Raw genomic sequence first — 21,979 nt, 5'->3', positions numbered from 1 at the left:
GGCACTGTCTGGTTCTGATCGGGTCTGCAAAACCGGTTTTCTAAAAAGTGGTAATTTACCCTTTCCTATGATTTATGAGAATATTAAATGTTTAATTACCATACTTTTCTTTCTTTCGCTTAAAAAACAGTGATTAGACAAACGTGGATTGACGGTTAAATACTGTGTATGCAGTAGTCTTATAATATAAATAAAACAATACATTTTTAATTGTGTTAGTTTTGTCCTCTAAAACTGTATTTTCTATAACAAGGCAAGGACATTACAAATGTTATTTCAAACGTGCTTGTAACTTAATGTTTGAGGCCACTGTCCTCTTAAATTGCTTACCACGACCCCCTTGCAAATGAGGCCATGGTCTCAATGGGTTAACTTCCTGCATACATAATACATCCTTAAATAATGAATCTCTCGTAACTATAATTTACTGATTTTATGTTCATTCAGTAAAAAAACATATTTTATTAAAACGTTTGTATTACAAACCATTGCCCATTTTTAACACCCCGCAATTAATTGCTATTCGTAGAAAGAGCAGCATCTTTAACTGTTCGGGAACTCTACATTTGCAAGCACATTTTGCAATTTGATAATATCGCTTTACTCAAAGACCGAAGAAGCTGTCTTCTTTTGTGTTTCGTTCTTTGCTTGTTTGGTATTTTACATTTCGCAATTTGATTATATCGCTTTACTCAAAGATGTCGGTCAGAGGTCAACCAAGGCCAGTTGATGGAACATCGACCACCTAAAATTGGATCCTGATAAAAAAAATACTTTAAATAATGGGCATCTGTATTTTAGCATTTTTGAGGTCTGAAACTGAAGTCCTGATGTACAGCTCTACTGCAGATAATGTCCATCTTCCAAGCTTTTTGATCAGATTAACTTTTGTAGTGGTTGTAGCTGCTCCGATTCTGAAGGAGTGGGCAGAGTATTGAGAAGCTGGTAAGTGAGCTCTTGAAGTAGATTCAAGAAGTGTGCAGAAAACCATTGACAAGTGACTGGTGCTTGGTTATACAAGATGAATAGAGGCACTGAGGAAAGAGATGGATGTTGTATGCCAAGTAATTAGTGATCGCAGAATATGGACATAAGTCACAGTGGAAGATGATGGATTTTGTTGACCATCGGTGCCTCCAAATGGAAGCAGCTGAAACTATAGGATAGAGCTCATGTAGCAGAAGAATGTTGTTGATGACGGAGATCCCGGATTGGAGCTGGCCAGGCTGCTGAAAACCAGGAAAAGTTGAACACACCCCCAAAGCCTAATGATGATGCACTTGTGTACAGATGGAGTTCAACTGATGAGATGATTTTGTCGTTAAAAAAAATAAATGCTGTTCCAATTCTGTAAAAAAGAGACGCACATCTTCAAGTCTGCACGGTTAGAGCTGGATAGGTTAACATGATGGTGAAGTTCACTAACAGATTTAGCAATATCCAGCAATCGAGATATGAATGCTCGACCTGGGGGAATTATTCTGATGGTGTAATTTAAATAACCAAGTAGAGATAGCAAATCCCTTTTGGAGTAGTTTGAATGAATTTGAAATTTGGAAATGAGAATTCTGAGGCGATCCAGTTTCTCTTGGGGTAAGCGAGCTTCCATGGCAACAGTATCAAGAGTGATTCCCAAGAATTCCAGGCAGGTTGAGGGGCCAAAGGTTCTCTCACCTGATAGTGGAACCCCTAATGAAGAGAAGGTTGCTTTGAGTGTTGATATGGCTTTGGCTGGGGCTGCATCAGGGAAGTCTATAGGAGAAAATCATCTAAGAGATGAAGCACGAAGGTTAGTTTAAGCGTATTTAGAAGGATCCAGCACAACGCTTCAGACAGAGTGTCGAAAGTCTTTGGGCTGCTGTGGCAACCAAAGGTTAAATGGACTGAAAAGTATAACTTGTTTCCCACTAAACTCCAAACAAGTGCCATTGAGAATGATGAATTGGCATGATTTTGAAAGCATCTGAAATGTCGGCTTTTGAAAGCCATGTATCTGGACCAGCTTTTTGATGAACTGAATAGCGTGATCAATGGTGCAATAAGTAAAGGAAACATTTTCAGGTGGAATTAAATCGTTGATGCTTGAGACGTCCGGTTTATGAGGTGCTGATGAATCAATTATAACCTTTTTTTCTGAATATTTTCTGGTTGCCACTCCTATGGGGCTGATGCGATAGACAGGAAAAGGAGGGGCATCGAAGGGACAAATCATAAAACCTTTACCAATTTCTTTTTTCAATAGGACAGTGTAACAGGGCGAGCAGCCCTGTACAGTATTTGTTTGTTTTATTTTAGAACGGGGTCCCCTCCGCCCTTGTTATTTTGTGTTTGTTTGTTTGTGTGTGTTTATTGTGTTTTAGGACGGCGAAGCGCCGTCCATTTCATGTACTGTTTTGAGACCGGCGAAAAAGCCAGTCTTTTATATTGTGTAGTCGGTGGGGATCGGGTTAAAACCCCTTCCCTAAATACCCTTGTGGGAATGTGGCTGGAGCCTTAAGGAAATTATTGTATCAACTTAGGTAATTAAGGTTCCAGCCACAGACTATAAAAGACGCTCTCCAGGTTCATTAGGGGGGAGTGTTAGAGGAGAGACGTAAGTCTGACTAAAAATAGAAGGAACGATTGCTACTTACTGTGAACCCTGAAGGTACTCGTATCCGTGATTTTGTTTCTATTTGTTTGGCCAACGTGCCCTTTTGTTTGTAGAAGTGTTTTTTTTGTTCAAGCCTTTTATTTATTTTTGTTGTTTAATAAAAACGGCAGCCGCCGTATTCCTTTTGAAAACTGCAGTGCCTGTGTGTTTTTAGTTCCTGCACTCTGGCCTGACGTCACCGCCCAGTCAACCTGTCACAGACAGTTATAATTTCAGGTTCATCGAGAGCAGACTTCAGATTTGAAGTGTAACTGACCCCTGTTAGGAAACCATCTGATAGGCCAGAAAGAAGAAAGGATGAGAAGCAATGATCAGGGTGAAATTAGAGGGCATCGGCCAAGGCAGAATATTGATGGGGGTTGATGGCAGTGGTAGTCATTGATTGGTGTGGGAAGTAATTTTTGTTTGACAGGGACAAATGCTTCTGGAATGCACATCTCTGCAAAAACTACACATGTGGAGGAAGCCACAACGACTGTTTGAGCACACTCCAAAATTTAAATTATTGTATAATTACTTCCCGCCTAAGAAAGTAATTTTTTGTCCTTTGGCATCATGCAAGGTGGTTGGAGAGGAAAAATACAGAAGGAGATGAAGCAGGCTCTGTTTTCTGTGGCAGAGGGTCTAGATGACTGAATATACTTGGCATTGGTTGTCTAGAGGAGCAGGCTGCTAGTCGGCAGAATGGTTAACTGAACCACAGACAGCACAAGAGTTGCCCGAAGACCTGAAAAGACTCCATTAAACAGGTCATGGTCAATTTCAGTCCAGTTGATAATGATGTTGTCTTGACTGCTGCTGCTTTGGAAGAAAAAGCCTTGTGTTATTCAAAAAAGAATATGCCACCATATCGAACATGGAGGTCAACAATGTTGATTAGGTAGTGGTCCAATTCTTGATACCAATTAAGATAAACATCACAGAGAATATCACGGAAGGATGAGAAGGCTAATACAAATTCACTGATTGTTAGTTTTTTTAATAGGCGGGTATCTCTTGATTTCAAGGTAACAGATACTTCTCCACAATCTATTGTGTGATGGTCAATAGCATCAATGGAGGATATGAGGAGAAAAATTAAATTAACATCCTTACCTTCTATGATTAGTTTCTTCAGATTAGGTGGAAGGAAGTGTATCCTTGTGGTAGTAAAACCAGAAGAGGGATTACTTTTAACAGTAGCAAGAGTGAAGTCGGGAGTATCAATGAATGGCTCACCTTAATGATGGGAGGAAGGGACAAGGGTATGAGAGGGTGAACTGTGCCTTTTGTGGATCCTGGATTCCCTCCTGGGAGATCTAGACTGTCTGGAAGAGTGAGAAGAATAGGAACGATTGGCAGGTTTATGTTGATCCAGGTTGGTTATCTTGTTTTTCAGTTGAAAAATGCGGTTATCCATAACTGAATTAGAATGATGGAGTGGAAGGAGGAGCTCTGAAATGCGTTTCAGCAGTGCAGCGTGAGAAGCAGCCACTGGGGAGCGCTGGTGCTGCAGTGGCGGTTGGTTGGATCTGGGATCTGACTTGAGTGACAGAAAAAAACCCTGGCAATTCAGCTTGCTCAGGATCTGCTAGGAGAGCCCTGTCGCTGCAAAAGCACCTGCTTGAGCCTGTGTACTGTACTGAGTGTTTTTTGCCCTTTGACCTGGATCCAAGATGGCGGCTTGAAAAAACAGGAATTGTTCCAGTAGATTTGCACATTAGTTTGAAAAGCGAATCTCTGTCTTGATCGGTCGGGATTGATACTTTAAGGTGGTGTAGATGATTTGAAAGTTTTGAGATGGTCCAATCTTTGAAATGCATCTCCTTTTGAATGTTTTTTGATCCGATTCGAGAGCTTCGCCTTGCATGAGATGTTGTTAAAGGGGGACTGCGAGAGCCTAAACCTGCCGGTAAGCAAGCTCCTGCACTGCATTGAACAGAAGTGGAAGGTGAACCGGAGCAATGTGATCTGGTTGACGGGAGTTTGGAGGTTCCAGGGAGCTTTGAGCTGCGACAGTATCAGAAAAGGGGTTGATCGAAATAGACTGCTCGGGCTAATAAGCAGGAGCAAACGGAAAAGAGGATGGAGCTATATGAGGGAACTGGACAGGATTCGGAGATCGAGGTTGGTTATAGATATGAGAATCATCGCGTAGATTATCCATGTTAATGACTCAGTAGCTACTTGCGACTTACTCAGAAGAAATGCTTGCAGAACATTGGATGGTGAGCCTGAACTATATAGGTTGAGGAACCAATAGGATTAGCGTAGAGAGCCTCGCCTCACTCCTAGAACTATGGCAAGCCTCGATTTTGTGTATATATATATATATATATATATATATATATATATATATATATATATATATATATATATATACCTATGTCACAAAGACGGCCGGAGTGGGTGGCGTCAGACCAGAATCAGGAAGTGACACACAGAGATAGTGGTTGTGATGAGCTGAGTGCAATGGCTGCACTCAGCGTTTATTAACAAATAAAAGGTTTGCAACAACAAAACACAGGACACGGCACTACACGCCAAAATAAAAAGACAAACAAAACGGACTAGACAGTAAACAGACAGACAGACAAACGAAACACGGTGAGTGAGACAGTTCTTTCCTTATTATTATTATTATTATTATTATTATTATTATTATTATTATTATTATTATTATTATTCTTTTTACCTCCTTCTCCACACTCGTTCTCCACTCACCGAACACCTAACCCTGAGTGCAAGAAATGTGCGTCTATATATACTATTGTGCTGGGATTCAATTACTAATTAATTATTCACTTGAATCCCAGCACGTGAATTAATTCTGTGCAACCCCGTGCTCACATATTACATTTAACCAGCACGTGAAGTGATTTGTGCTCTCCTCGTGCCTAAATACAAATCTACACTTTTTAAATACACGTGAAACACAGACCCGTTTATATCCCGTGTACCAATCTATACACCAACATTTACACACGCACGCATACACACAAATGCACACAGGGACGGGGCACATTGCCACAACCTATGATAGAGGTTATGAAGGAAAAAAAATCTGATGAAGCTGATTATCGAGGCATCAATGTGAATACAAATAATACAACTGTTTTGTGTTGATATACTGTATAGTTGAGAGTAGCTTTGGTAGTGACAAAGCCTATTAGGGTTGGATCTGGGTGCTAAAATACAGTACTACCCTCCACAGGTGGTCCTTCTTTGAGGGTCCTTTGTTCGAATTTCATTGTTCTAATTGTTTTTGTCAATCTAATGTTTTCTGTTTGGTTCTATTATCAATACAATGGATGCAGTGAATTTACAATCAGAAGCAATGAAGGCCGGAGAACTATTTTTCATCCCCAATTTTTCTTCATTAACCACCGCAGGGGGATGCATATGTCTGTCCATATGTCACACTTATTTTAACTATACTGAGAGACCATAAGAAACGTGCAGCACTCAACAATGTAGCTAACATAAAGAGTGCTTACAATTACTACATTTATTTAACAATAATGAATGAAGACTGCTGCACTTTATGGTTGAGTGTGAGCACCCCAGAGAAACACAATTATTATTTTCTGATTAACGTCTTTTGCCACATATATTATTACCTATAAAGAGAGAACAGATTATCAAATTATGATCAAACACAATTGATCTGAATTTGTAGAAAAATCTTGGGGGAAAAGGAGAAATTTTTCATTTCCCCTGTACATACTTATATATGTTTTTACCTATATTTTGAGAACTGTTTTTCATGTTGAATTAAACTTGTAATAAACATTCTTTGGCACAAGGTATGTTCTTTATCATTAGTTCTGACTTTTTGGCTGAATCTTTAGAATTACTTCAGAACCACTTGCAACCACTTATTATTCCACATGCTTTAAATATGTTATGGTACTGAAACCATATTAACTCATAAAGTATATATCTTGGGAATAAACAGTTTACCTGAAACTAAAGTTTGGAATGACATTTCTTATTCTGTACTAACTGTGGGTATAAGGCATGGTGATCTACATTTCCCTAACACTCATAGCTCTAAATCAATATTTACAGCCATAATGGGGGGTTACTGGTAGATGGCTGTGGCAATGTGACCCCGCCCCTGTGTGCATTTGTGTGTTATATGTTGTATGTAGTGTGTAAATGTTGGTGTATTGTAGTTGGTACACAGGATATAATGTGGGTAATGAGCACGAGTGTTTAAAATGTATAATTGTATTTAGGCACGGGGATTGCACGTGCATTTAAGGTATTTAATATGTGAGCACGGGGTTGCACATAATTAGTTCACGTACTGGGATTCAAGTGAATAATTAATTAGTAATTGAATCCCGGCACAACAGTATATATAGATGCACGTTTTACTCAATCAGGGTTGTGTGTTCGGTGAGTGGAGAACAGGTGTGGAGAGGAGAGAAAGTAAAACTAAGGAAAAAGTAAATATAAGTTTGTTTGACTCACCGTGTTTGTTTGTCTGTTCATCCACTGTTTTGTTTAGTGTTAATCCGTTTTGTTTGTCTATTTATTTTGGCCTCAAGTGTCGTGTCCTGTGTTTTGTTCAACCTTTTATTTTTGTTTGTTTATTAAACACACTGAGCGCAGCCATTGCACTTCAGTTTCAACCCAGTACTGTCTGTCTGTGTGATTCTTTCTGGCCTAACGTCATCCCTGCAGCTAGCCTGTCACAATGGCTGACATGTTTTTTTGGAGCTAATACAATTCTTGAAAAATGTAAGCTTAGTTTGCTTTTGGGCAAACCTTGACAGTTTCTGTTTTGTGAATAACCACTAACATTAAGCTTCATGTTTTATGAGAACTACTGGCATCCCATAGGCCAGGGGTTCCCAAACTGTGGGCCTCGGGAGAAACGGCATTCTATGTATTCTTTATGGGCTCTATGTACTAATATTACTTATGTGTTCGTAAATACGGCGAATTCATAGCCTCCGTCCTTTGTAGAATTTTTGCGTGCAATGTACTAAACAGCTCTTTTTCATGAACTACCACCAAAATATCACCTCAAGTTTACTAACAGCATAAATTACTGCTCATTATACAGGAGAGATCAGAATTTGTATCTCATTATAAATAGATTCACAACACTGAAAGTCAAGATTTAGAACTTCCTTCTGGCAAAGATAAATGAATGACATAGGGAACAAGAAGAAGTAGGCAAATATAATAGGATTGAGCTACGGCTTCTACAGACTCCGGCCTTGATGAAATGATGGTACCGGCCAAAAAGAAAAGGAAAACAAATTTCCACAAAGACGAAATTGACCTGTTAGTGAAATGGAAAAAAATCAGGAAATATTATTTAACACTTTGCAGGGCCAAAAAACATTAAGAAATGAAACATGGAAAGAAACAACTAACTAAATAAATTCATTGGGACCAGTGCCGGTGCTAGGAAAAAAAGAAAAGAAAAAGAAAAGTGTAGCGTTGCTGCAGCACCGAAAGAAAACCTTTTGAAAATAAATACATTAGCAACAAAATCTGAATCGGTCAAAAAAACAAATTCTAACAAGACAGTACTCAATCAAGTAACAGTCTATCCAAACATTTAAATAAATCAATTATGTAGCAGGATTAATCAATTTGATTAATAACTCAATTTGGTTCATATTGGAACATATTGGAACATATTAATATCTTCAAATTAGTCACAAAATGTATTAATCATAGGCATCAATTGGATTTTTAAATTGATGTTATCAAGTACAAAAGGTAGTACGAAAACGTTTATATAAAAAAACACATGTGCATCTCAAAGCCTAGCCCGCAGTACACATGCATTCGTTACAGCTCATGAGTGAAAATATAATTCTATGAACACACTTAACAAATTAATATCCCAAAAGCAAGTTAATTTAAGAATATTGCAGAAAACTTTTTTGAGTCTATGTATATTTTAGTTGTGTAAAGGGAAAAAGTTCAGTACATACAGTAGGCTACGCAAGTAAATACTGTTCAGCGTATTTCAGTTGTCTGTGCACTACATAATTAATTACTGATAAGAAAAGATTTCATTTTGTGTTTACCGGATTCTGCTGAGTTAATGCCCATGTTTGAACTATCGCCCCACCCCCACTTTTAGCTGAATGTCAATTTTTCACCGTTTCTAATAACCATGCGCAAAAAAAATAAATACATAAAAAATAACCATGCGCAAATAATGCCTGAGATTTCAAATCCTGCTCTTCAAGTGAGTTGAAGAAGCTTTGCAATAATTAATTATGTAGTGCACAGATTCCAGGTCCAGATCTCTTAGACTGAGGAGACCCAGGTCAGCCGATCGGTTTTTGAAAACTCAGTGTCGACTACAGAACGCTGTAAGCCCCTCCCGGTCCTCCCGGATTTTTTGGAGGAGATGCAGTCTTCATGGGGCAGCCCAGCATCAGCGCCCACTTGCTCCAGAAGCATTGTATGCCCTCCAGGACATGGAGAAGCTGGGGCTCCAGCATTTCCCTCCCGTTGATTCTGCAGTGGCTGCCTTAGTGCAGACTCCGACTCTTTCAACACTGTCCCGTGACTTCTCATGCCCAAATAAATAGTGTAGGAGATGCACTTAAAAAGGGCATATAGCGCGGGGGCACTGGCAGCAAGACTAGCAAGCACCACTGGTCTGCTGACTGTGTACCAATCGCAGCTGCTGCAGGACCTGCCTGCCCAGCCTTCTCCTCATATTATTAACCCTTTCAGGTCCTATGTCGGACCAGGTCTGACATTACAATTATTCCTATCCAGTCCGATGTCGGACATCATAAAGACATCAAGCACAGGTCTCTAGTCGTTTTTTCTCCAGATAAAGCAAAGAAAACCTTTCAATGGCCGAGTGAGACAGGAGCCAAGAGAAGCCGTGCTTCCCTTCATTAATAAAGCACCTTAATATATAAAAGAAACCAAAACAAAATGTATATATTGCCAGTGTTGTTTAATATAGACTATTAATAATATCTATTTTTGTGGTTTCTTTTATATTTTAAGGTGCTTTATTTTAAAGTAACTAAAAGCCCGGAAACATTTAAACAGGAATTTTCACTTATGAACAGCTTGTTGAATTTACGCCAGTGAGAGGCATGTGTAAAATAACAGGCACAAACCGAAGTCGTAAATCAGGAAAAAAATGATAATACATTAAGGGTAAGCGCGAAATCGATATTATAATGAGATTCGTACATTTGCATACGAAAGTAGTTTGAAACAGTCGTAACTAAACTTTAATACATCGCAGGTAGGTCTACGAAGTCACAAAAACCTACGAAAAGGCAAGATATGAAAGAAAAACCAATGATACATAGAGCCCTATATGTATAACAACAAAAAGCAAAAATAAAATACTAACAAAGAAAAAAGAAGATTCAAATGAAAAAAGAACAATTTAATGAAGTTTATTTACAGTTACAGGTTTACCTTTTTTTATTTGTCATTTTTCTTAAGTACTGCTGTACTTCCTCCACACTTATGCAGAGGCCATTACATTCCATCACTCTTCTCAAGAGAAAAATAAAGAGATGACTGACAAACCCCACATTTCTCACCCTTTTTTGAGTGAAATGATGTAACATTTTAATATAAAAAATGCTCAAACTGTGAATTAAATGTTTAAGTGTTAATTTGCTCACCAGCATGCATGCTTGTTCACTTTGAATCTACATAAGTTAGCATGGCATTACTGAGCTACACTCTGGAAGGAAATCAGTGTTAAAGACCACTGTGTCAAAGATCCAGCTGTCTATAAAGAAACCTTTTGTAGCAGGTTTGATGACTAAGAAAAATAAAATCTTGATATTGAAATAGCTGCGTATGTTTTCTTAGTAGATTAATGAATAAAACATTCTGGTGTAGCTGAAAAAAGTCCCTGCTTGTCAGGCGCTTGTTAGCTATGCAAACAGACACAAAAATAAGAGCAGCACCTGCACAAACTAATATGTCAGATCTATTCATTGCTTATCACTCATTTACTTTTCCAATGTAATAACATATATGTAAATATATTTTCTTGGTAGATAAATGAAGCCAGTGTTTTCAAGCATTGCAAGCAATCAAGTGGTTTCTCTAAACAAATGTTTATCTGCATGTTACTCTTGTCGTTTCCTGTTCAAGGTTCAGTGCTTTTGACTGACTCCATAGTTTCAGCTCCATCAATCCTATCTGACCTCTCTTTTTGCTTTGATTTATTCTTGAATCTCATCACAAAACATTATATATAAAAAACATAATAATTTTTTTTTCTGCAACAGAATATTAGTGCATATATACAGTATGTTAGGGCTGCTGCAATTAACAGATTAATCGGACCGATTAATTAACTAAAGAGTTGATCGCAGATTCTTTTTTTTTTTTTACAATTTAATCGTGCAGAATTTTATTTTTGTATATAAAATAAAACCAACCAATAGAATATCTGCATTTTCTCCACAGCAGTCCAATCATAAGTGAGCGGAGGCGGGACATAAACAGTTGAAGGTATTCTCTGCCTCGGCTGACGGTCTTGAGTAAGTTTAACCAATGGGAGAGTCAAAGATCTGCCCTGGTTTTGCAGCTGTCCAATCATGAGTGAGCAGAGGCGGGACATAAATATGCAAGGTCCTAAGGGGTGTAATAGCTGAATTTTGTGCGATGCTGCTTATTATAAAGCATTATAGAGAATTATATTGAGAAAGTTTAAGTAATATTTGAATTTACTTTTGTACAAATAAAAACTAAATGTCATCAGACAATGAGATATATACCACAAATACCCAAACCGACACAGGAAGGGAAGGAATATACTCGCCACTTCCAAAATTTAAATTATTAAAAGGTGTCCATGGCTTACCGGTAGCTGTCAGTTAAGAAAAAAAATACAGTACAGAAAAGGCGATATGGAACAGCACTGGCTACAGCGATCTAAGGATATCTAATGAAGTCAGCACAAAAATATGAGCGTTCCCAGAGTCACTAGCGAGCCACTGTAACACTCAAAACTTTTGGACAAACCCGGATTGATGTTCAAATGGATAAACAGAAGCGTAGGGGAACTGGCACAATGACGGCACCAATTCCTCAAATAGAGGTAATTATATGGAATTACTTTCTCTGATACTTTCTATGACAACATGTTAAGCAATCATTTGTCAATAGCCACAGTATTCACGGGTACCTCTAAAAAGATTCATAACAACTTAATCTCTTCGGTGTCTCAGGTTTTGATAGATGCAATAAAAAGGTGAAGTAGAGGAGAAGTACGGTAAAAAAAAAAAAAAAAAAGTTTGGCAAATCCAATGTATTACACATGAATTGAAAGACTGTGAAATTGAGTTTTCTCAATTGCACCTTATTCACTTTTATTCTGTGATGAAATTATAAATAGTGTAGTTAAACAGGACTTACATTTAATTGTTCCAACAATTTACATCAGTTTACGGTGTACTGGTTTTAAATTACAGTTATAAGGAAGCAGCAGTCCAGAAAGTTAAAACTTAAAGTCCAACAACAAATTAGTGATTAAATTAGTTCTATTTACAGAAAACCAAAATGCCTAAAACATTTAAAATACATATATTTCATAATGTGTCCGTAGGTACAGTATTCAGTACTTTAGAAATGTCATAAAGCTACTTATTACTGTGTCTAATTTAAATATATTAGACATGCCCCGGTAACACAATGCGTTTGGGGATTCCTGAAGAGTTGACAAGGGGCAGTCAGCCTGATGAATACCTAAGGCAAGGATCTAGAAACAAACTGTTTATTCTTTCAAGTAGTTATTTTACAATTTCTGCAGGTCTGCAGTTCTAACAGGGGCCAGTTCAAACTGGTTTGATCATGGTGTGCTCCTGATGGAAACAAACAGGACTGATATCAAAGCTATTCCAACTCTCAGACTCTCATGTGGCATAATACACCTTTCCCAGGAAGTGTGGTTATTGCATAACCACTACCGTGAGACAAGCTGATCCTAACCTACGCTTCCTAACACCAGGCAATATGGTTGTGGCCTTATACAATGATTAATGATGCCCATTCCAAAACCCAGGACACAATACATAATGTCATGTACACGAATCTCCTCTATGGGTTTGTCACAAAGACGGCCGGAGTGGGTGGCGTCAGACCAGAAGCAGGAAATAAACAGACAGAGACTTGTGGTTTGGTGGAGCAGAGCGAATGCTTTCGATCAGCATTTAATAAACAGCACAGAAAATAAAAGGTTTGAAACAACAAAAACACAGGACACGGCACTATACGCCAAAATAAAACAGATAAACAAAACGTACTACACTTAAACAGACAGACGAACAAACACGGTGAGTGAAAACACTTATTATTTACTTTACTTGGTTTTACTTTCTCCTTCTCTCTCTCCCGTTCTCCACTCACCGAACACCCAACCCCGAGTGAAAGAAAATGTGTCTATATATACTGTTGTGCTGGGATTCAATTACTAATTAATTATTCACTTGAATCCCAGCACGTGAATTAATTCTGTGCAACCCCATGCTCACATATTACATTTAACCAGCACGTGAAGTGATTTGTGCCCTCCTCGTGCCTAAATACAAATCTACATTTTTAAATCACACGTGAAACACAGACCCATTTATATTCCGTGTACCAATCTATACACCAACATTAACACACGCACGCAACATACACCACATAATATGCACACAAGGGCGGGGCACATTGCCACAGGGTTCCTTTCAATTGATCTATACGTTGGTGAACCTAAATATCACTGTCCTTTAAATCTCTAAATAGGACTATGTCTGGCATTTTACATACTTTTACAGAAAAGAATAATCTGAACATACTGTGAATGACAAAATGACCCCCCACCCCCCCATTATTAATTTTTTTTTTTTTTACTAATAAGTCACAAGGATATTTAACATAATTATAGGAGGGTGTCTGTTCATTGTTTGTTGGGTGTCTGTAGCGTATCTGTTCTCCAGAATGGCCCATGCAGCGATACACTTTTGAGACTATTGTTCATTAAATCTGCAGTTGGATGCACCTGCAAAGCAACCACCCTCTGCTGTTAGCTTTTCTGTCAAGCCCATTGTGATTGAAACCAAACAGTAACAGGAAGATGCTGCTTTTAATTATTGCACAGTACTTGTCAGGAATTGCATTTTTTTCTACTGCTGCGAACCAATTTGCCTTTCTTTTTTTTATCAATTTAATCTAGAAAGCAAACCACAAATTCAACAACTTTACAAACTAACTTTTAAACTAGACTCCAGTTGCACTTAAGTGTAGAAAGCCTTGTTATGGGAGGTACACTAAGTGTGCTGGCAATGAACAAAGCAATTTATTTCATTCTAAATTCTGAAATTGTACCATAGATCAATTTGCCCAACTGATTATGAAAGTCCAAAAAAAATGTGTGCTCAATGCATTATAATGGTCTAGTTGTCCATGTATGGTTGAGATAGCCAGAGTGATCTCTTCATCTTGTAGTAAAAGGATTTTTGTTCTTAAGGCTTATAACTAACCATTTTGTACAGATGAACTTTTTGTTTGCAATGCCTGTAAATGTATCTTGTACACTGTTAACTTATTGCCCTCATAAGTACATTTCAAGTCTGTATAAATCAAAATAAGTAGTTAAAAGGGGAAATGTATGGTTTTATAGCCTGATCAACATAACATGGACCAAGAAATGTGCATAAACTTGACAGTGACTTTGCAAAGGTGATGGATGATTGTTCCATGACCAACATGCTTAGTATCAATATTTTCTACTTAATGGGTAACTATTAAAGTTACATTTTCATTTTTTTTTTTTTCCTGACCTCTCATGTATTAACAAAATAGTAAAATAAAACTGAGTACATTTTGAGCATTTTATTATTGTCTATACCTGTATATCCAGCGTGTTTCCTTTCCATCTGCTAGGTACAATACAGTAGCGTAGAGACGACTTTGACCACACTGAAAAACATGCATTAAATGCATGTGTGCAGCAGTGTGGAGTAGTGGTTAGAGCTCTGGACTCTTGACCGGAGGGTTGTGGGTTCAATCCCCAGTGGGGAACACTGCTGTTGTACCCTTGAGCAAGGTACTTTACCTAGATTGCTCCAGTAAAAACCCAACTGTAAAAATGGGTAATTGTATGTAAAATAATGTGATATCTGTATAATGTGAAATAATGTATAATGTGATATCTTGTAACAATTGTAAGTCGCCCTGGATAAGGGCGTCTGCTAAGAAATAAATAATAATAATAATTAAATGTGTAGTGCATATAGCCTAGTTTAAACATACATTTATAGATCTTCATCAAACCCTGCTTCACAAGTTTAGCTTTAAAGGGGCTGGATAGTGAAGCACAATGTAAAACAACAGCTCTTGCCAGTTATAATATAATAATACTATCTTTATTTCTATATAGCAAGATTTATGAAGCGGCAGAACAGCTGCGCTGGCTCTAAAAGGGTCCACAAATAAGTCAGATTTCAAATTGGTCTTATTTGGGCGCACAGAAGAAGTCAGAAAGCAGCTGATAGGAAAGAGCATTATGGAAGCAGTCATAATGTATTTCTTATGATGGAGAGTACAGGCTCCTAACTTTCCTGAACAACCCAGGAACAGAGGGGGAGTACTGAGAAGAAGGGAGAGTATTTAGGGTCTACATTACCCTTTTTGATCTCCCTGAAATTATAGCTCAATACCAGCGATAATTTCATTATGTACAATTGTTTGTATTTGTCGTATAATAAACTTGGATCACTAAGTTATCCTTTTCATTTTGTATATTTGGTTTTATCTGTCATATAATAATAATATAATATAAAGTCAAGACACTTAGTCAACACGGGTCATTTCTGCCTCTCCAGATGAGCTACCTGGGCTTTAGTGGGTTAAAACCTGTACATTTTCTTTTAAACACAGGTTAGCCCATTTTAAACTGTCATTTCTGCCTCTCCAAATGACCTACCTACCTATTCAATTAAGGTAGCCCATTTGGAGGAGAGGCGCTATTTTTCAGATTAGTATGCTAATCTGTGCTAGAGGTAGCCTATTTTGAGCACCGGTGCAGCGCATTTAGATTTAAATGTGCCAATTTACGCCGTGCCTCATTCATTTTAGGCCAGTTAATACATTCATAATGGGGTAAAATTTGTGCCGCGGCAGAGCGCTGCTTCACACTCCACCGATTTAGCACTGTTTTTCTTTCGGGGCTTTCGTTTTTGATATACTGTGTGAAATTTGTGATTTCGGTTACTTTTCAAAATGCTTGAGCATTTTTTTTCTTCTGTCAAAATATGTATAATAGTAACTCGACAGTACTTACACACTTAAGTTGTACCTTCTTTCCTTTGCTGTCTTCCACAACAAAATCCCTATTATTATTATTATTATTATTTATTTATTAACAGACACCCTTATCCAGGGTGACTTACAATTGTTACAAGATATCACATTATTTTACATACAATTACATTATTTTTACATACAATTACCCATTTATGCAGTTGGGTTTTTACTGGAGCAATCTAGATAAAGTACCTTGCTCAAGGGTACAGCAGCAGTGTCCCCCACCTGGGATTGAACCCACGACCCTCCGGTCAAGAATCCAGAGACGTAAACACTACTCCACACTTCTGCCATGGTCACGGGCACATTCTTCTGGGTTTTTTGTGTGTAGGCATTTTTGTACATTTCGCCACAATTACTGTATATTTTAAATCCTCTGTTTCTTAACTGTAATACAGCTTTAAATCCCGCTAACAAGCCTCCATCCTGATTGTAATCTTGTTTTAAATCTCACAAGCGCAGTCTCCAATAGAAATGTAGGAATGTGCTGTCACTCAGTAGTTGGGGCGGGTTTAAAGTATTCAGAATGAATCAATGATAGATGCAAGTCAGGATTCCCAGTGCTGCGGGACATTGCCCTGCAGCACTGGGAAATGTATTTATTATTATTTTTGTAGTAGGTTTTATTTTTTAATGGGAAAAGGGTAAAGTCACCATGAATTGATTAACCATTTCCACAATTTTTCCGGTGTTTATTGGCTATCCACGGATTTCATTTTTTTTGTATCGGGGGTGTTTTATCGGGTTTTATCAATTAAAACCGAAAATCAGAAGCCCTAAGTATAATTCACCTTCTAAAAAACAGTAATGTGAATGCTTCCTGTATATTTAAAAATGTGTTATTTGCATTATAAGCTATAGCATGTGTCATGAGTGACTAATTGGTGTTGCGCACATTATGTTGCGCACTGGTGAATAGAAGGAGAAATCAGTCCCATTCCCAGCCAGGTGTTTTCACTTTGCACCAATTAACTATCATTGACAGTCCATTATAAAAAAGGGAACCAAAAGTACAGGAGAGTGTGTGGTTCCAGGGGAAAACGAACAGAGGACACAGGAAGTCAGACATTTTGACAGACGGATCTGGCTTGTAAACAACAATGATTGTTTGGAATTCTAAAGGCCTGGTCACACTGGCTACAGCATTAAGGGGGCGACCCTAGGCAATACCCAGGCAACATTCCGGCGACATAGAATGTTTTTCAGGCAACACAAGGACAACATTTTCAATACCAGCCAATCAAATTTGATAGTAGTGTCACATGACGATAAGGCTAGACCATAACGTCAGATAGACAGCGTATATGATACTGTGACACTGGTGACGTCAGGCCAGAAACAGGAACTGAAACAGACTCAGAGGTGCTCGGGTGCCAAGCGCACTGCGGCGCTAGTTTTTATTATTATTATAGACCTCAGGTCAGGCTGGGCAGTTGCCTTCACTGATCCTTATATTTTTCTTTTACTTTCGATTTGTCTTCTCTCGCTCTCTCGATCTCTCGTTCTCTCCTCCGAACACCCACCCAGAGCCCAGAAAACTGCAGGCTTTTATACTGGTGACCATCTCCCGATTAGCAACAAATTAACCAATTAATTAACTTGGGTCACCTTCTGCACAGGGTTTTGTGGGATGGGGCTGCCCCATCCCTGCTGCCAAACAGTAAAACAAAACGCACAGCTTTTTTTCATCATTTATATGCAGAAATAAATCACAATAATAATAATAATAATAATAATAATAATAATAATAATAATAATAATAATAATAATACTACAAAACATATATACAAGCAGGGCTTTGCCCTGCCCCCTCTAATAGTGTGCAGGGCTCTCTCCTGCTGCCCTGCTACACATACATTCTGATTCCAGCATTTCGTCCAATTAATTATATGTAGTCTATAGATATGCAATACAGTGTGTATGTGGATAAGCGAATGTTAATGTCCACGATTACAATAACTATGACTAAAATTCTACAATAATAAAATACACGTGTAGCATATATTTAAAAATATGTTTTATTTTAAATAAATTTTCCATGTATGCAGTATTCCTGTCATTCCTACATTAACCCCCTTTCATTTTAACAGTAAACAAAGTGACATTTGTTTTAAAAAAAATCTCAGATCTGCCTTCTTGCTCTCTAAAGCCTAGAATTAAAAGTACAGTATTGAAAACATTCTTTATGTTTGGCATATTAAATATGTAGACCTAACTAAATAATTCCACTAATGGAGAAGGAACTACAGGTTTGTTATAATGTAATTAGTACATAGTCTTCCTTCGTAGCATGTTTACATCTCGTGACAAAAACGTGATTATGATTGGTTTGCATTGCGTTGTTGCCTGTGTGTTGCTAGCTTATCGACTGCAGGCTTGTCTCTTGTGTGACCACCGCAAACTGCAAGACAACACGCAGGCAACAAATGTGTTCCTCTTGTTGCCCTCGACAAAAGTTGCCCGTGTGACCAGGCCTTTAAGGCAATACAGAAGGATAAAGACACGGCAGCCTGATGGAAGGAAGGACCGGTCAGGAACTGATAGCAAAGCTATGTATTTATCCTTGAATTATACTGTTGAAGCAGCGCTTTCTAATTAAAAGAAGGTTGTTAATATTATTACACAGAGGACCATGTGGCATTTGACAAATGATTCAGAAGTAAAGACACTTGGCAGAAATATTTAGATTATCATTATTAATTGTGGTTTATGACAAGGTGTTGTACTGCTTCCCTTCAAGGCACCTCCCTCCATGACTGACTCCCCGGAGGAGCAAACAGGCTCCAACCAAGGGATGGACTGCCAGCTCCCTGTACACACCCGAGGCGCAAGGTCCTACCCTACTTAAGTACCAGAGGCCGGGTCAGAAGAGCAAATTAGAGTAGGGAGGGCTGAGATCATGGTGTACATAGTGAAAGACCAGGGACACAGAGGGAGTATGGAGATCAAGTGCTGTTTGTTCTTCCGTTGCAGGATCCTGAGTCGTGGTGCTGGAGAGGGGGTACCGAGCTTGAAGGGAGCTAAATACAAGCCTCACACCGGGACAAACCAATGGATTAGGAAGTTCTTGGATCGGTGTGGCAATTTTCCCGTGCCCCTGTGTGCATTTCTGTGTTGTATGTTGCGTGTGGTGTGTTAATGTTGGTGTATAGGCATTGGTACACGGGATATAAACAGGTCTGTGTTTCACATGTGTTTAAAAATGTATAATTGTATTTAGGCACGGGATTGCACTTCACATGCATTTAAAGTATTTAATATGTGAGCACGAGGTTGCACATAATTAATTCACGAGCTGGGATTCAAGTGAATAATTAATTAGTAATTGAATCCTGGCACAACAGTATATATAGATGCAAGTTTTACTCACTCTGGGTTGTGTGTTCGGTGAGTGGAGAGCGGGAGAGAGAGAAGGAGAAATAAAAAGATAACAATTGCTATTGCGTACTGGTAGGACCAGCACGATACTTGTTTGTTTATTTAAACTCACCGTGTTTGTGTGTCTGTCCGTCCACCGTTTGTTAATGTTAGTCCGTTTTGTTTATGTATTTATTTTGGCGTAAAGTGCTGTGTCCTGTCTTCTGTTTGTTTAAACCTTTTATTTATAATAAACCGCGCAACAGTTTATTAACAGGGCAGCAGTGTGGAGTAGTGGTTAGGGCTTTGGACTCTTGACCGGAGGGTCGTGGGTTCAATCCCTGGTAGGGGACACTGCTGCTGTACCCTTGAGCAAGGTACTTTACCTAGATTGCTCCAGTTAAAACCCAACTGTATAAATGGGTAATTGTATGTAAAATAATGTGATATCTTGTAAAAATTGTAAGTCGCCCTGGATAAGGGCGTCTGCTAAGAAATAAATAATAATAATAATAATAACAGCGCTTTCATTCATTATTTTCACTCGCAGTGCTGTGTGTTCATTTCTGGTCTGAGGTCATCACTAAAGCCAGCCTGTCACAATCGGTCACCTTCAAACTTACCTTTCCTTGTTGGCGTTTCTACTGGGACAGTGTTAGGTGACTTGGAATAAGTACAGGACCTACAAACTGACTTTTTTCAAGGCCTTTTGAGGCCCAGGTGAATATACTGTAACTATCGTTTCACCAAACTGTGACTTATACTGTTCAGGACTGTGTTGTGGTAATATATTGTATGGAGTTTAATAATTGTAATACTAATATCCCTCTGAAGTCACCAGTAGCATGTTAATAATGTTTTATGGAAGGTTTTAGTGGTTTTACTTAGTGCACAGTTTTAGGTGTTTTTAGAATAGGTTTTGTATGAAAATAATGTGCAAGGTGGTTGAAAGGGGGAGGAGTTTGTACATTGTCTTATAAAATTAGTTGTATTTGATTGTCTAATTTTCTGTAATAAAGAAATCATTATTTTACTCACCTGTTTGTGTGGTTCCTGTACACTCATTGGGAAGGTCCGGGTGGTCCGTTCGAAATCCAAAACAACTTGTGGGTTATAAAGATAATTATAAAAACTTATACTTACGTGGAATTAACAGTATAGAGGGCCCTGACACATGTATGTTGGTTGGCCTTGGTGGACATGTACTTGTGTTTAGACACAACAACAAGCTTTGATTAAGCAGGAGGAGAATGCAATGGATCTCCTCATAGTGGCTGATGAGTTAATAATACTTACATCAGCATGAGGCCTGTACTTCCTTCTCGACTACAGAGCGTGTTCGTCTTCTAACCATATGGTTTACGGTTCCTGTGCGGCCCTTACCTTGCCATTCAATTCAATGGGCTGAGATGCCAATTCATTACACTGCGGACAACACAGTTTGAAATAATGAAGTACTTGCTCGAGTATCTGATCGCTTTGACCTTGGCAAGACTGCTTTAACAGAAAATGGGGAGTCTTTGTTCTTGTTCATTCATGTCATTGATTTAATGACTTTAAGTATGCAAGAATCAATCTCAACATGAGTAGAGGTAGCAACCAAACAAATGTTTGGAGTGTAAATTCAACTGTATCTAGGGATGAAATTCCACTGCACCCACAGAGACCAGCCAATGGTGGTGTGCATCCAGCAGGTATGTAGCACACATTTTCCATAATCTCTGTCACAGCTTGAAGTTATAGGTGTGTGCGATCGTGCAAGCGCAAGAAAATAATATAAACTTTTATTTACACACCAACATTTTGGTTATCTACCCATTCACATCGGCAGTGACTTTCTCATTGGTTGGTATTTGTAATTGTGGAAGCACATGATGGAGATCGTTTCATTGTGTTCCTTGAAAAGGTTGGCTGTTTTGGTTCAGAGGCAAGAGCACTAAAATTAAATCTCTTTGTTTTCCTGGGGGTGGTGATCCTTAATTTTTTTCCCCTCACTGATGACGTTGGTCGCAGCTGCTTTCATGTGAGATCTCACCATTGTTGTCTGTATTCCTAATATTGTAATGAGTGTAATCATGCTGCTTGTGGAGGGCACTGACATTAGAGGGAAAGGCAACGATTTTCTCAGCATAATGAGACAGAATGCTTTGTCCTTCATTAGTTTCTCTCAGGAGACCCTCACATCTTCTTATTGTTATACCAGTGAGCGAACTCCCTAATGTTGTGCTCTGTGGCTGCTTGTATGACATGCATTTTTAAGCATTTTGCTACTATATTTCCAGGTTTACAATTTTTAACTCCAGTTTGTTCTTGACCTACTAACAGACCCTACAAAAATAAATCTGAATCTCTTGTATTGCAGCTTGACAGTTTTATAATAAATGTAATTGTATCACTCTGTAAGTCTTTTTTGGGTATTTTTTTTTTTAGGCAATCCCACCATGATTCACAATCTTGAAAACACACTGTCTTGCTAATGCAATGCAATCAGCACAAGCATTCCACATGCACACAGGAATTTCTCCATCACATTACTATTACAATACACTGTATGAAAACTGTAAATTCAAACTTACAATATGGTAAAGTGTGATCATTTAGGTAAAGCCCAAAAGTTAGCTGTGGAAAGATGATTTTGAGTTCTGCCCTCTGAGACAGAAAACA

The 21,979-nt window shown here is 38.3% G+C and overlaps 1 long non-coding RNA gene across 1 annotated transcript in view; it reads left to right on the top strand.

Annotated features, from left to right (window-relative positions):
* Positions 1–20,264, top strand: part of LOC131715534 (uncharacterized) — a 40,214-nt gene extending 19,950 nt beyond the window's left edge. Inside the window, exon 3 of the long non-coding RNA XR_009315345.1 lies at positions 18,932–20,264. This is a non-coding gene — a long non-coding RNA (uncharacterized LOC131715534). The remainder of the gene's footprint in view (positions 1–18,931) is intronic.
* The last annotated feature ends 1,715 nt before the right edge of the window (positions 20,265–21,979 follow it).

This window comes from Acipenser ruthenus, chromosome 3 (genome assembly GCF_902713425.1).
Source record: "Acipenser ruthenus chromosome 3, fAciRut3.2 maternal haplotype, whole genome shotgun sequence".
NCBI classification, from domain to species: domain Eukaryota; kingdom Metazoa; phylum Chordata; class Actinopteri; order Acipenseriformes; family Acipenseridae; genus Acipenser; species Acipenser ruthenus.
The sequence above is the reverse complement of the archived record's forward strand: the minus strand, read 5'-3'. Positions and strand labels throughout refer to the sequence as shown.